The sequence below is a fragment of the Ranitomeya imitator genome, chromosome 6, assembly GCF_032444005.1.
Source record: "Ranitomeya imitator isolate aRanImi1 chromosome 6, aRanImi1.pri, whole genome shotgun sequence".
NCBI lineage: Eukaryota > Metazoa > Chordata > Amphibia > Anura > Dendrobatidae > Ranitomeya > Ranitomeya imitator.
In genome coordinates this window covers 162,119,851-162,135,159 of record NC_091287.1, presented here as the reverse complement: position 1 = coordinate 162,135,159, position 15,309 = coordinate 162,119,851, and the positions used below count along the sequence as shown (strand labels likewise).

Below are 15,309 nucleotides of genomic sequence, written 5' to 3'. Positions count from 1 at the left end.
CTAATCAAAAGTTCACCTATTAAAGGTAACATACAGGTGTTTGTTTGTAATCAGTGTGTGTGCATAAAAGCTAGTATCCAGAAAGACTCTTGCATCTTTCATCCAGCCACTGACATTTCTGGATTGTGAGTCACGAGGAAAGCAAAAGAATTGTCAACTGATCTATGGAAAAAGGTAGTTTAACTGTATAAAACAGGAAAGGACACAAAAAGATATCCAAGGAATTGATAATGCCAATCAGCAGCGTTCAAACTGTGATTAACAAATGGAAAATCAGGGGCTCTGTAAAAACAAAACCACGGTCAGGTAGACCAACAAAAATGTCGTCCACAACTGCCAGGAAAATTGTTTAGGATGCAAAGAAAAACCCACATATCACATCATCTGAAATACAGGACTGACTGAAAAGTAGTGATGTGGCTATTTCAAGATGCACAATAAGGATTCACTTGAAGAAAAGTGGGCTGCATGGTCAAGTCACCAGAATAAAGCCATTACTGCACAAATGCCACAAAGTATCTCACCTACAATACACAAAACAGCACAGAGACAAGCCTCAAATGTTCTGGAACAAGGTAATTTGGAGTGATGAGACCAAAATTGAACTTTTTGGCCACAGCTAATGATGAGCTGTGTCTCATTGCTCGGGTGGTCTCTGAGTATCTATGACTGCTCGGAGATTAAGTTTTCATCGCCTCAGCAGCATGATTTACAGCTATTAGCTAGCTTGATTACATATGTGGATTACCTAGCAACCAGGCAACCCCCACATGTACATAGCCTGGCTAATAGCTGTAAACCATTCAGCTGCCGTGATGAAAACTAAATCTCCGAACACTAACAAATACTTGGAGACCACCCGAGCAATGAGTACACTTACTCATTACTAGCCCCAACCGTAAAAGTTACATTTGGAGAGAGGTCAACAAGGCCTATGATGAAAGGAACACCATTCCTACTGTAAGGCAAGGAGGTGGATTGCTGATGTTTTGGGGATGAGTGAGCTACAAAGGCACAGGGAACTTGGTCAAAGTTGAAGGAAAGATGAATGCAGCATATTATCAGCAAATACTGGAGGCAAATGCACTCATCAGCCCTGAAGCTGCGCAGGGGACGTACTTGGACATTCCAACATGACAAGGATGCAAAACACAAAGCCAAGTCGACCTATCATTGGCTACAGCAGAACAAAGTGAAGGTTCTGTAGTGGCCATCTCAGTCTCCTGGGCGACTCTGGGGAGATCTCAAGAGCGCAGTTCATGCTAGACAGCCCAGGAATTTACAGGAACTGGAAGCTTTTTTGCCAAGAAGATTGGGCAGCTTTCCCATCTGAGAAACTAAAGAACCTCATCCACAACTACCACAAAGTACTTCAAGCTGCAATGATGTTAGAGGGGGCAATACACGGTATTAATAAATGGGGTATGTGAACTTTTGATCAGGGTCAGTTGGATGTTTTGGGTTGTCATTATGATTTAAAAAAAGAAACACAGTAGTTTGACAATAAATGGCGTCACCCAACCACTAACCTTGAGTGGAGAAAAGGTTTTGGTGTTATCATTCATATTCTCTGAAAAAAAGCCAAGAATGCAAAAATTCTGCCGGGGTATGTAAACTTTTGAGCACAACTATACACATATACATATACATATATATATATATATATATATATATATATATACATATATATATATATATATATATATATATATATATATATATATATATATATATATATATATATATATATACATGTATATATAAACTATCTTCCTAAATGAAAATGATAATGGAATATGTTGTGCATCGGTGCTACACTTAAAATTCAGCAAATACAAGTAAATATGACTGACTAGTCTACTCCGGTATAGGGAAGGTGTGACAAGATCCTTATTACAGTGAGAAGAGTAGGGATTACAGGAGACAAATTGCTGCTGTTTTATTCATGGAACATTAGCATATTACAAGGCACAATCCACGTTAGGCGCCGTGGTACAGTAATTACATTAGCTGCTGTGAGCTGGAGACTGTCTTCATAACTTATAATAGAAGACCTAGAACTGCTCTCGGCTTCTCAGAAGCTGGTCTACATGTTGTATAACTTCAGCTAAACTGACACACATGAATATAAAAGCTTCACTCCAGATACATACAGCGCTGGCGGTACTTGCAGTATGCATGTGATGACTATTATTGGTCCTTGTCATTCATGTTCTGCTTGTGGTAGCATACAGAAGTACCTGGCCTAAGCTATTCCTCTAAGTGAAACATCATTGTTATCATTACTGACATTGGTGCTCATTAAAATACATAAGTTAGACACTGGATTTGTGTAGTCCCTGAAAGCTATTTCATGTTCCTTGCAGGGATATACAAATGAATAACGACGGCATCCATTTACTTAAAGGAAAAGTGAAATTTGGACTCGTGATTCATAAAGAAGGGTCACAATTACAGTTTTGAAGACCTATGTATATATTTTTACTGAACTATATCTACAAATATGCATAAGAACTTGTCAATACTTAAGACTTACGTGTTTTATTTCACATTATTACCGTCCAAAAATGAAGAATTATATTTTTCAATTAAACATTTGTTACAGCATAAAAAAAATTTGCATTTTATAAATGGAATCAATATTAAAGTGGTTACATACTGATGACTTATTCCAGTTCCCTTACTGGGTCATGGAAGCCAGGGCATTTTGTTATGACCTGGTGGTTAAGAGGCCACACTGAAATGACCTGGTGGCTAAAACGCAACATGGAACGAGCTCTGAGAAGGTGGTATCTCTACTGACCGCAGTCCCTAATCCTAACAACACAACTAGAAATAGCCGTGGGATGTTCCTGACACTCCCTAGACACCTCGTCACAACCTCAGATATAACTACCCCTAAAGAAGGAAATAGAAAGCTATCTTGCCTCAGAGAAACCCCCAAAAGGAAAGACAGCCCCCCACAAATATTGACTGTGAAAGGAGAGGGAAATGACGAACACAGAAATGAAATTAGATTTAGCAAAGGAAGGCCAAACTAAACTAGATAGACAGAGAGCAAAGGATACTGTGCGGTCAGTATTAAAAACTACAAAATCCACACAGAGTTTAAAAAAATGAACTCCACACCGACTCACGGTGTGGAGGGGCAAATCTGCTTTCCCAGAGCTTCCAGCTAGCCTGAATAAGACATAGTGACAAGCTGGACAAAAGAGACAAAACGCAAAGCAATAGAGTCCAAGCAAATGGACAAACAAAACTAGCAAAACTTATCTTTTGCAGACAAGGACTGGCCATATGAGAAATCCAAGGGAAGAATCAAATCCAACCAAGAGCATTGACAGCAGGCATGGACTAGAGCCCAGAGCAGGTTTAAATAACAAACCCAGGAAAGGCGATTAGTGAAGGCAGCTGCCACAGCTACCTAACGGAGCAGCAGTTCCACTTGAAACCACCAGAGGGAGCCCAAGGGCAGAACTCGCAAAAATACCATTAGCAACCACAGGAGGGAGCTCCAGAACGGAACTCACAACAGCATTTATCCCAGGGACAGCAAGCAAGGGGCGCTTGTCAGCTGTTCTCCAATCAGGTTTTCAAATTGACAGCAACCTCAGAGAACACGCTAGCCCCCTGCATTCAATTGTTCTCATGCTTCCAATTGAAGCTCTGATCACCATCACTTCTAGGTCAGGGAGATGTGAACAACATGATCCAAGAGTTTTAAGAGTTTTATTGAGGGTGTAGATATAATTTGAGGAGACAATATGGGTTGAGTAAAGTGTGCAGGAGAGTATAGGGGAAAAAGTATGATCGGACAGAAAGGGGGGAATAGTATGAGGAAACAGAATGGGGGGGCAATGTGAGGAGATAGTGAGGGGAAAAGGGTGAAGTGACATTAGGGGGAAGTATGAAGGGACAGTATGAGGGAGAAATATATCAGGGAGCAGTGTGAGGAGACAGTATGGGAAAGAATAGTGTGAGAGGACAGAATGGGAAAGAAGTGTGAGGGGACAGTATAGGGAAATTAAAGTGTGAGGGGACAGTATGAGGTGAATAGAGTAAGGGGACAGTATGGTGAGGGAACAGTATTAGGGGAAGTGTGAGGAGACAGTATGGTGGGAAGTGTGAGGGCACAGTATGGGGGATAGTGTGAGAAAACAATATGGGAGGGAAAGTATGAGGGGCACAGTATACAGACTAGTGTGTAGGGGGACAGGATAGAGGGGGGCAGCATGGAGGGACAGTAGGAGAGCCCTGTAAGGATGGGGCAGCATTCAGGAGTGTGTGAATAGGGGGAATTGTATAGAAAATTGGGCAGAATTAGAGGGACACAGTGTGTGGAGACAGCATGAAGAGGGGACCCAGTATAGAAAGAGGGCAGCATTGTGGGGGACACTTAATATAATTAGTGAGTTATAGCTAATCAGGAAGGACAGTGTGGCTGTTACAGCTAATAAGGAAGGGCAGTGTGGTAGTAAAAGTTAATAAGGGTGGACAGTGGTTATGGATTATAAGGGTGGACAGTGTGGAGGAAATATTTTATAGCAAGAAACAGTGTGGATGTTGTGTACCATAAGAAGGAGTATGTGTGTTGGTCATATTTTGAGCATAGAGCACAGTGAGCTGCAATTATTGGGCTCAACATAGACATTTTAGAGTGGAGCATTATAATGACACTAATTTTTAAATGCACTGTGTTGGAATGTGCTGCAGAAGTCTAGAGAAGATAGAAGATATATTGTGGATGGAAAAAGTGATCAAGGTGTCTGGACAAAATTAAAAAAAGAGAAAGACTCCAATTAGAGATGTTATCTATAAGGTACCTGGGTGTAAATGTTTATTTGCGACACTGACCATGTCTCATCAGTAATGTTGTTCCTTTATAATAATCTTTATTTTTATAATAATCTTTATTTTTATATAGCGCTAACATATTCCGCATCACTTTACATTTTTGCACACATTATCATCACTGTCCCCGATGGGGCTCACAATCTAAATTCCCTATCAGTATGTCTTTGGAATGTGGGAGGAAACCGGAGTACCCGGAGGAAACCCACGCAAACACGGAGAGAACATACAAACTCTTTGCAGATGTTGTCCTTGGTGGGGTTTGGACCCAGGACTCCAGCGCTGCAAGGCTGCAGTGCTAACCACTGCACCACCGTGCCGCCCCCGTTCCTTTATGATTTGCAGTCTGAGGATGGCTATAAGCAACATCTACCAGGATCTCATTAACATTGTTAAACACATACTGTGAGCTGTATGTTCATGAGATACAATTGTCTATGGGGCAGACCGAATATTGCAGTTGATCACTGGCTAAGATTGGAGATATAGTCATGTACTGATAGTGATTTTGAAGATGTATTTGTGTACTAATGATGGTTTTGATGCAGTATTCCTGTAATGGTGGTGGATCTGGTGATCTATTTCTGTACTGCTGGTGTTTGTGTTGCTGCATTTCTTTAGTTATGGTGGTTGTGATTCAGTATTTTTGTACTGATGGTTGTTCTGCTGATGTATTCATGTACTAAAGGTGCTTCTGGTCATGCAATCCTGTACTGGTGGCTGTAATGTTGTGTTTCTGTCATGTTGGTGGTTCTGGTGCTGTATGTCTCTACAGATGGTGGTTCCAGTCCTGTATTTCTGTATTGTTATTGGTGCTGATTTATTACACATGTAGCAAACCTTAACACCAGATTACATGGTGCGTGACTTTGTTAATAAAGTATTGTGATGACGGGCAAGTTAAGGATTGTATTTATGTTAGGAGCATTAATTTTAAAAATCAGTACTGTAGCATGTCAAAGCGTAACAGTGTGTAATTTACTTACTGTCAGGACTTTGCTTTACGTGCAGGTTGTAGCGGTCATCATATGACAACGTACATGTGATTTTATGTTTATAGTCACTTGCCTACTGGCTTCTCTTCCTTCTTCTTAATGATCAGTGGTATCACAAAGAATCACAAAAAAGGATGACAGGCAAACCTTACCCATGGCAGAATAATAGCTATGCTTTTCTTCACCTGAATTTATTTTGTTGCACTAGTGATATACTTATATAAGCTGGCACTACTGCTTACCACTATAATTGGTTTTGGATTTTATGATAATTTTTTTTATTCCAACTATCTAAGAGTCTTAACTTTTTAATCAGAGTTATCTCTTGTTCTGGCCTACCAACAGGCAAAGTACCATAAAAAATAATCATAATTCACTTATCAAATCTTCTGTTATTCCAACACAATCGCTCAAGTCGTCAAAATTGGTTCTGCAGCAATTACATCACGTGTATCTTAAATATGACCACTGTGACTAATCACAGTGACCTGTTGCAGTCATGTTAATAATGGCTATGGCATCATTGCCCCAAATGGGAACACAAGAGTGGTGTTATTGGAACAGAGAAGATTTCAAGGGGTTTTCTCATGTTCTATGTTTAGGAGCACACCGCTCCCCTGCCTCCTGGCTTTTGGCTTAGCAGGGAGCTGATGTGCTCCTGATGATTGATAGTTCAGGTTGGCTCCATAGTAGCGCTGCTGGCTTGATCTGTTTATTCCCTGATTGCGCAGGCAGAGGCAATTTTGCTTCTTCTACATTGGAGGAGCGGTGTGGGACTGAAGATGGCCGGGTACAATGATCTGGCCAGCTTTAGAGCAGTGATCCTTGATAGAAAACTGGCCATCTCTGTGTTGTATCAGTGCTTTAGTAACATACGCAAGGAACTGTAAAATATAGGATTAAAAATTTGTTGATTCTTAAAAACGTAGATAATTTTTAATAAGAGGTAAATTCTAAGGTTGCTTGTTTTTACAAGCATGCCACAATTGTACCAATTTAACAAGATGAGACAACCTCTTTAAAAGTGAGTTATGGTTATTTTTTATGTTTTTATATTACTTGCTGTTAGGCAGCTTTTGTAAAATCCCACACAACCCTTGCATGTTTGTCTTATATTCTTATTCAATTTGTGTATGTAATTTTTACGTTTGATATACAGAACAACTGATGATAAATGAGATCTACTTTTTTTCTGTCCTATACGTGAATGTCACATACTGTCACGTACAGGTATCACCCACTGCGACTGACGTTTTATATATTCTCTTCAATAATATAGATTATTCGTTTGTTCCTGTGGATAATTTCCCAAAAAAAAAAAACTCGTAGGACATTGGGAAAGGGTAGGAGAAAATAGAAAAAGAAAAAAAAATTGTATTTGTTCAATATTTGAAATAGGACGGCGGTTTCCATGAAAAATAACATGACAAAAAGAAGAATTTGCATCTTTATTGAGCTATTTATGAATGTGTAATTCATGCAATATCCACAGTGGCTTCAGCTTGTTCCACTGCTGGCATGTTGTTTGATACTCTGTAAATCATATGTGCTGTGTGAACAGGGCAGAAACGGGCATTCATTTCCTCATAGCTAAGAAAAGTCAATGCATTTTTTACATGTTTCTTTTCAGGATAGTCTGGACGATGGTGATATTTGAAATAAAAAATAGGTTTCGGTTACTTTTATTTTCTAAAGAACTGTTGTGTATGCAGTGAAGTCTAATCTAATATCCCAAATGTATAAAATTGTATACCATCTAAAAATATGAAATTATAAACAAAACATATCTGTGTCTATCTCATATCTTTTATGCATATCATATTTATATATCAATCTATCTGTTTATCAATCTATCGCTATTGATCTATTTTATATAATTATTTTCTATTTCCCATCTATCTCCCTATGTCGTATTTGTCTATATCATAGCTAGCTAGCTATCTGTTATTTATCGCTCTTATATCTATGTATCTTTATCTATCTATCTATCTATCATCTATCCTACATATACAGTTATGTGCAAAATAATAGCAGTCTAATTTGTTTAATTCCTGTTTTTGGCAGAAAAGATTAGACAACATGGGACTAATTGTAGGCGAGTAATAGGCAACCAGCAGAATCAACAGTCATGACATGCACGCTGCTAATTGGGTGTAATTGACTCACCTAATGAAAGGGGAGTCTTCTAATTAATATAAATGTGGAGTTCAATTAGTAAGATCATTCATTCAGTGAATAAACAGGTGTCAATTAAGGCCCCTATTTAAAGGAAATGTTGTACCTGGTGGTTTTAGTCCTTGGTCAGTGAGTAAAATGGGTTGTTCTAGACATTGCATCGATGGAGAAAGAACTTTGATCAATAAGTTCATTAGAGAGGGAAAAACATGTAAAGAAGAGCAGGAAATAATTGGCTGTTCAGCTGAAAAGCTTTTCAATGCTTTAAAATGTCAAACAGAACCCGAAAAACATGGTAGGAAAAGAAGTACTACCCTCCGCATAGATAATAGAATCACAAGAATGGCAAATAGGAATCCAAAGATCAGCTCCATGGAGATCAAAGAAGATCTTTATTTAATGGTGAGTCCTGCATCCCTCAGTAGACTCCAATGCAAAGTAAAACTATTTACAAGAAACCCTCGTAAAGTATTGCTAATAAAAAGGCATGATGAAAATGCTACAGTTTGACAAAGAACAAATGGATGGGCTTAAAGAGATGCAGCACAAAATTCTACAGACAGATGAGAGGATGGTTGTTCTTATTATGTCTAAAAGGCGCAAACAGTTTGTGAGGTGACCCATAAACACTGAATTCAAGGCACAGTACATTGTGAAGACTCATGGATGTCCAAACATAATGCTTTGGGGATGTTTCTCATACTACAGAGTTGGGGCCATCTATCGCATATCAGGGACCATGGACCAGTTTTATATATATCAAAACACTGGAAGAGGCCATGTTGCCTTATCCTGAAGAAGAAATGTCCTTGAAATGGGTGTTTCAGCAGGACAATGACCCCAAACACACCACAAGTGGGCAACATCCTGGATCCAGACCAACAAGATTGATGTTATGAAGTAGCCAGTCCAATCCTTAGACCTCATTCCAATTGAGGATTTGTGGAGTGACATCAAAAAGGCTGTTTTTGATAGAAAACCTAACAATGGAAAAAAAAACTATGGAATATAGTCCGGTCAGCTTGACTGGAATATCTGTTCACAGTTGTCAATTGACCCCATGCCAGATAGATGTAAAGCAGTTATGAGACATAAAAGTTACACAACTAAACATTAATTCAGTGATAAACAGAAAAGCAAAGTCTGTAAAAAATTATTTCAGTTTATACTGTAAATATTCGAGTTTGTAAATTAAAATGCAGACACTGTTATTTTTATGAGCAGCCTATATTCCATTTTCTTCATTTTCAGTTTAAAAATTGATATTTTGTTCATGTTTTCACTTAGAATTGAATGTGCCTTGTTCCCAGTACCTTTGTCTATATGGAAATAAATGCTATCATTATTACATGTACGGCATGTTGGGTCTCCCCCATTGATGTGGTCTCCGACACTGAGCCTATATCTTTTCCGGCACATGTCAGCTGATTTAATCAGCTGACATGTACCCCTATCAACCGCAGGTGGAATCGCGATCCAACCATGGCTGTTAAAATGTTAAATGCCACTGTCAATCTCTGACAGCGGCATTTAACATGATCACCGATGGTTTGACCTGACAATTCAGGGTCTGCAGGAGAGCTATGAATGCCACTCAGCGGTCAGCGCTCATATCAAGTGATCATTTCTGCTACACACAGCAGGTCTGAAGCCCTGCTGTGTGTAGCACAGGTGATCAGATGATTTCAGCTTCCAGTCTCCCATAGAGACTATTGAAGCAAGTAAAAAAAAATGTTTTTAAAAACATTTAAAAAACTTAAATATAAAAGTTTAAATCACCTTCCATTGGCCCCATTCAAAATAAAACAATTAAAAAAAATATTAAAAAATACACATATTTGAAATGCCTGATCGATCAATATTTAAAAATAATTAGTCCGATCGGTAAACAAAGTAATGAGAAAAAATCTAAACACCTGAATTACTTTTTTTGGTTGCCGCAATATTGCATTAAAATGCATTAACAGGCGATCAAAACATCACACCTACATCAAAATCGTATAAATAAAAACAGCTCAGCACACAAAAAAAAGCCCTCACCCAACCCCTGATCATGAAAAATGGAGACGCTTTAAATAAAGGTGACAGAGTCCCTTTAAATAAAAAAGAAACTATACAGGTTTGGTATCTACGAACTCATAACGACTTGGAGAATCATAATGACAGTCAGTTTTACCATTTGGTGAACATGGTAAAAAAAAAAAGAATTGTGGAAATGTCAATTTTTTTTTGCAATTTCACCACACTATATGGTAAAACCAATGGTGCCATTCAAAAGTACAACTCGTCCCACAAAAAAACAAGCCCTCACATGTCCATATTGACAGAAAAATAAAAAAGTTATGACTCTGGGAAGAAGGGGAGTAAAAAATGGAAATGCAAAAACGAAAATGGGCTGTGGCGTGAAGGAGTTAAACACACTGCTATTATTTTGCACATAACTCTGTCTTTTTAGTTATCTATCTAATCTATATCTATCTATATATGTCACACATTATCTATCTCACATTAATCTAATAATTATCTAATTATTTAATAATTATCGATCTATCCCATATCTGACTCTCAAATCTCTATCTATCTATCTACCTATCTATCTATCTATCTATCTACATGTATCTATCTCATGTATATATATATCATACATATATCAAGATTTCAAAACTTTGCTCATCCAAACATGCATTTTTGGTCTTGGAAATGGTCATCATCATATATTCTGTTAATTAGAATGAACAATAACCATATGAAACCACCGATGACTTCAAACTTTGGTCACCGGACATGAAATAACATTGACATCATTTTGCAGTTTTTATGCTAAATCGCAGTTCATCTGTCTGGGCGCAATGGGGAACAGTTGACCATTGACCATTTTATAGGGAAGCATCCCTATTCCAGGACTATTAGTCGCTGCAGTTTTGTCACATATGTAGTTACGTGGTCGGCCGGTAACAGAACCTGGCTCAATCTTTCTAAAACGCTAAGTCAATATTTACAACAATGAATTCTACAAACTATTTCTGCGTATTTTTAGTGCAAAATGTGGCCTGTTAATTTTCATCTGTCAAAGCGTTCACCTTTCTAGTGCTTGAAGCAGAATATACAAATAGCTGGAGCGAATCTCCAAGGCACGCAACATAATCAGCCCATCTGTGTGTACTTACAGCTGCTTTGCTTGCATGAAATCACCAGGGAACAGCTACAACACATGCAAGAAATTGCAAAATGATTGTCAGTCATTTCTCTATTTGCAATTTACAGCAGTTACCTGTGACTTTTCTAGACTTATTAAGTTTTGGTGTCACGTACTTTGCTTGTCATAGCAGAACTCATGTATATCTCATTTACTACATGCCTGTGAAGTTTTAGTAAATGCGATGGATCTCCATATTTTCAGGGTTAAAAACCGTCAGTGCCAAGTTGCATCTTAGTTGGACCAATATGTCACATACAACAACCTTTTTCTTAGATTTTATTATAGGTCACAGAAAGGACTTAGGGAGATATTTTAATTACATGCAAATTGGTGATAAAGACATGACTACCGCTATAAAGCAGTTTGCAATAGCATGAGAGGACATATCTGGGACTTTAAAAAAGTACCTAAGCACTAACAGGCAGGTAGTTGCTACCTTCCTGCCTATTATTCCGGGCTCTGTTCTCAGACAGCACAGAGTGGTAACAGACTTCCGCTGATGGAACATTGCGGCAGTTTGTCTTTCTGTTGACAGGGCGGGACTAATTTGGGGAAGTCAGCCGTCAATCAGCATGGCACCAGTAGTCCCGCCCTGCCAACAGGAAGACAAACTGCTGTTATATGGACAGGGAGCAGCTGAATCTCTGGCAGGAGCAGTCAATGGTAGGTGCCAGGTGCAACAGGCAGGTAGTTGCCTCCATTAGTAACTACATGCCTTTTTATTTTAATTTATTTTTAAGTCCCGATATCCACTTTAATATGAACACTATTCAGTAAATTATGGTTTAGTAAAACTCTTAACATTAGTATTTTCATTTTTTTTATCTTTGATTTCTGGTATCATTATAGATTTAATGTCCGTAATACTTTGCTAAAAAAAAATAAACGAAAGGGCAAAAATTACTTATCACATGTGCGAAGCCTTCATATTTTCTGGGAAGACCTAGTGGCAAGAATACCTTCCAAAGGAAAACTGAGTAGTGTATATGCAAATTTAAATTTTGGGTGTTTATATGCTGTGGGATGAAGAGAAGGTCATGAAAGAAAGAAAAGTAAAATGATTTAGGACGTACGAGGTGCTGTAAGAAGACAAATGTCAAAATGCAAACAGTACAGACCAAAGTTTGGACACATCTTCTCATTTAAAGATTTTTCTGTATTTTCATGACTATGAAAATTGTACATTCACACTGAAGGCATCAAAACTATGAATTAACACATGTGGAATTATATAATTAACAAAAAGTGTGAAACACCTGAAGTTATGTCTTATGTTCTTCAAAGTAGCCACCTTTTGCTTTGATGACTGCTTTGCATACTCTTGACATTCTCTTGATGAGCTTCTAGAGATAGTCACCGGAAATGTTTTTCACTTCACAGGTGTGCCCTGTCAGGTTTAATAAGTGGGATTTCTTGCTTTATAAATGGGGTTGGGACCATCAGTTGTGTTGTGCAGAAGTCTGGTAGATACACAGCTGATACACAGTTCTACTGAATAGACTGTTAGAATTTGTATTATGGCAAGAAAAAAGCAGCTAAGTAAAGAAAAGCGAGTGGCCATCATTACTTTAAGAAATGGAGGTCAGTCAGTCCGAAAAATTGGGAAAACTTTGAAAGTGTCCCCAATTGCAGTGGCAAAAACCATTAAGCGCTACAAAGAAACTGGCTCACATGAGGACCGCCCCAGAAAAGGAAGACCAAGAGTCACCTCTGCTTCTGAGGATAAGTTTATCCGAGTCACCAGTCTGAGAAATCGCAGGTCCAGGTCCAGATCAATGCCACACAGAGTTCTAGCAGCAGACACATCTCTACAACAACTGTTAAGAGGAGACTTTGTGCAGCAGGCCTTCATGGTAAAATAGCTGCTAGGAAACCACTGCTAAGGACAGGCAACAAGTAGAAGAGACTTGTTTGGGCTAAAGAAATGGACATTAGACCAGAGGAAATCTGTGCTTTGGTCTGATGAATCCAAACTTGAGATCTTTGGTTCCAACCACTGTGTCTTTGTGCGATGCAGAAAAGGTGAACCGATGGACGCTACATGCCTGGTTCCCACCGTGAAGCATGGAGGAGGAGGTGTGATGATGAGGGGGTGCTTTGCTGGTGACACTGTTGGGGATTTATTCAAAATTGAAGGCATACTGAACCAGCATGGCTACCACAGCATCTTGCAGCAGCATGCTATTCCTTCTGGTTTACATTTAGTTGGACCATCATTAATTTTTCCACAGGACAATGACCCCAAACACACCTCCAGGCTGTGTAAGGGCTAATCGACCAAGAAGGAGAGTGATGGGGTGCTACGCCAGATGACCTGGCCTCCACAGTCACCAGACCTGAACCGAATTGAGATGGTTTGGGGTGAGCTGGACTGCAGCGTGAAGGCAAAAAGGGCCAACAAGTGCTAAGCATCTCTGTAAACTCCTTCAAGATTGTTGGAAGCCCATTCCCGGTGACTACCTCTTGAAGCTCATCAAGAGAATGCCAAGAGTGTACAAAGCAGTTATCAAAGCAAAAGGTGGCTACTTTGAAGAACCTAGAATATAAGACATAATTTCAGTTGTTTCACACTTTTTTGTTAAGTATATAATTCCACATGTGTTAATTCATAGTTTTGATGCCTTCAGTGTGAATGTCAATTTTCATAGTCATGAAAATTCAGAAAAATCTTTAAATGAGAAGGTGTGTGCAAACTTTTGGTCTGTACTGTACATGAAAAAAAAAGGAGCCAATTTGGTTTATCCGCACTGCTGGTGGGCAATGAAGATCCAAATGGAAGCTTAATAATAAAGGTTTTTTTTTTTGGGGGGGGGGTATTTCAGTCAACACATTTCAAAGTAATTCCAGACGTCTTCTTCAGGACCCAAACCATACATATGGTCCTGGAGATCGTAATTTTTGCTATATACAGTAAAACTGTGGTATTGCTGAATATAACACAAGCAATCATACATTAGCAGATTCAATTACCCCAAGGGGACAAACAAATACAGCGAAAAGTAAAAATAAATGTTTTAAAAAATATGAAAAAATATATTTTAACCCCTTTCCGTAAATTTATGCCGACGTCAGACAACCTCCCTTTGATGTGGCTCCAGTGGTGAGCCCACATCTTTCCCAGGACATGTCAGCTGTTTTGAACATCCCAGGTGCAAACTACTGGTGAATAAATGAAATGTTGCCAGCACAGACTCAGTGACTAGCGATGCCATCACTGAAGCTGCGCTCCCTCACAGCTTGAACTAAGATGAGTGTGGGAAAATGCCAGCTGATTTTCTCACACTTGAGAGTTCAGTGCAGGTCAGGCTGTGAGGGAGCGCAACATCAGTGACATCACCTCTATTCACTGAAGCTGTTCTTGCAGCCGGCATGAACTGCTGTGACCTCATGCCAGGCTTTTTCCCATGGTCCTGAAGTCACAGCAGTTCATACCGGCTGCGAAAACAGCTTCAGTGAATAGAGGTGATGTCACTGATGCTGCACTTCCTCACAGCCTGACCCGCACTGAACTCTTGAGCGTGGAAAATCAACTGGCATTTTCCCACACGCGAGTTCATCTGAGTTCAGACTGTGAAGGAGCACAGCTTCAGTAATGGCATCGTTAGTAACTGAGTCTGTGTCAGCAGCATTTCATTCATTCTCCAGTAGTTCACAGCTGGGTCGGTCGCATTAACACCGCTCCTGGTTGTAAACTGTATATATACCCCAGATATGGATTATGGCATGGGACTTAATGTCGGACCGGTATGGGTATATTGCTGGTTTGTTATTTTTTCTTTATTACAGGAGATCGAGGGCATCGAATGGATTAGCAGTATAATAAAGATGGCAAAACTGAGTGGTGTATGATTTCATTATAATAGTTTATTCTTACTGTGTAGTGTTTATTTAAACCTTTATCAACTATAGGATTAGTAATGGATAGGTGTTTTATTGACACCTCTCCATTACTAAGCCGGCTTAATGTCACCTTAAAATACAAAGGTGTCATAAACCCCCAAATATTATCCCATATGCCACCACTACAGGGCAGTGGGAAGAGAGAGGCTAAGTGCCAGAATTAGCACATCTTAGAGATGCGCCATTTCT

General features: G+C 39.1%; 1 protein-coding gene across 2 annotated transcripts in view; it reads right to left on the bottom strand.

Moving 5' to 3' along the window:
• POU6F2 (POU class 6 homeobox 2) overlaps positions 1–15,309 on the bottom strand; it is an 802,902-nt gene that overhangs the window by 448,943 nt on the left and 338,650 nt on the right. The gene's annotated exons all lie outside the window — the stretch shown is intronic.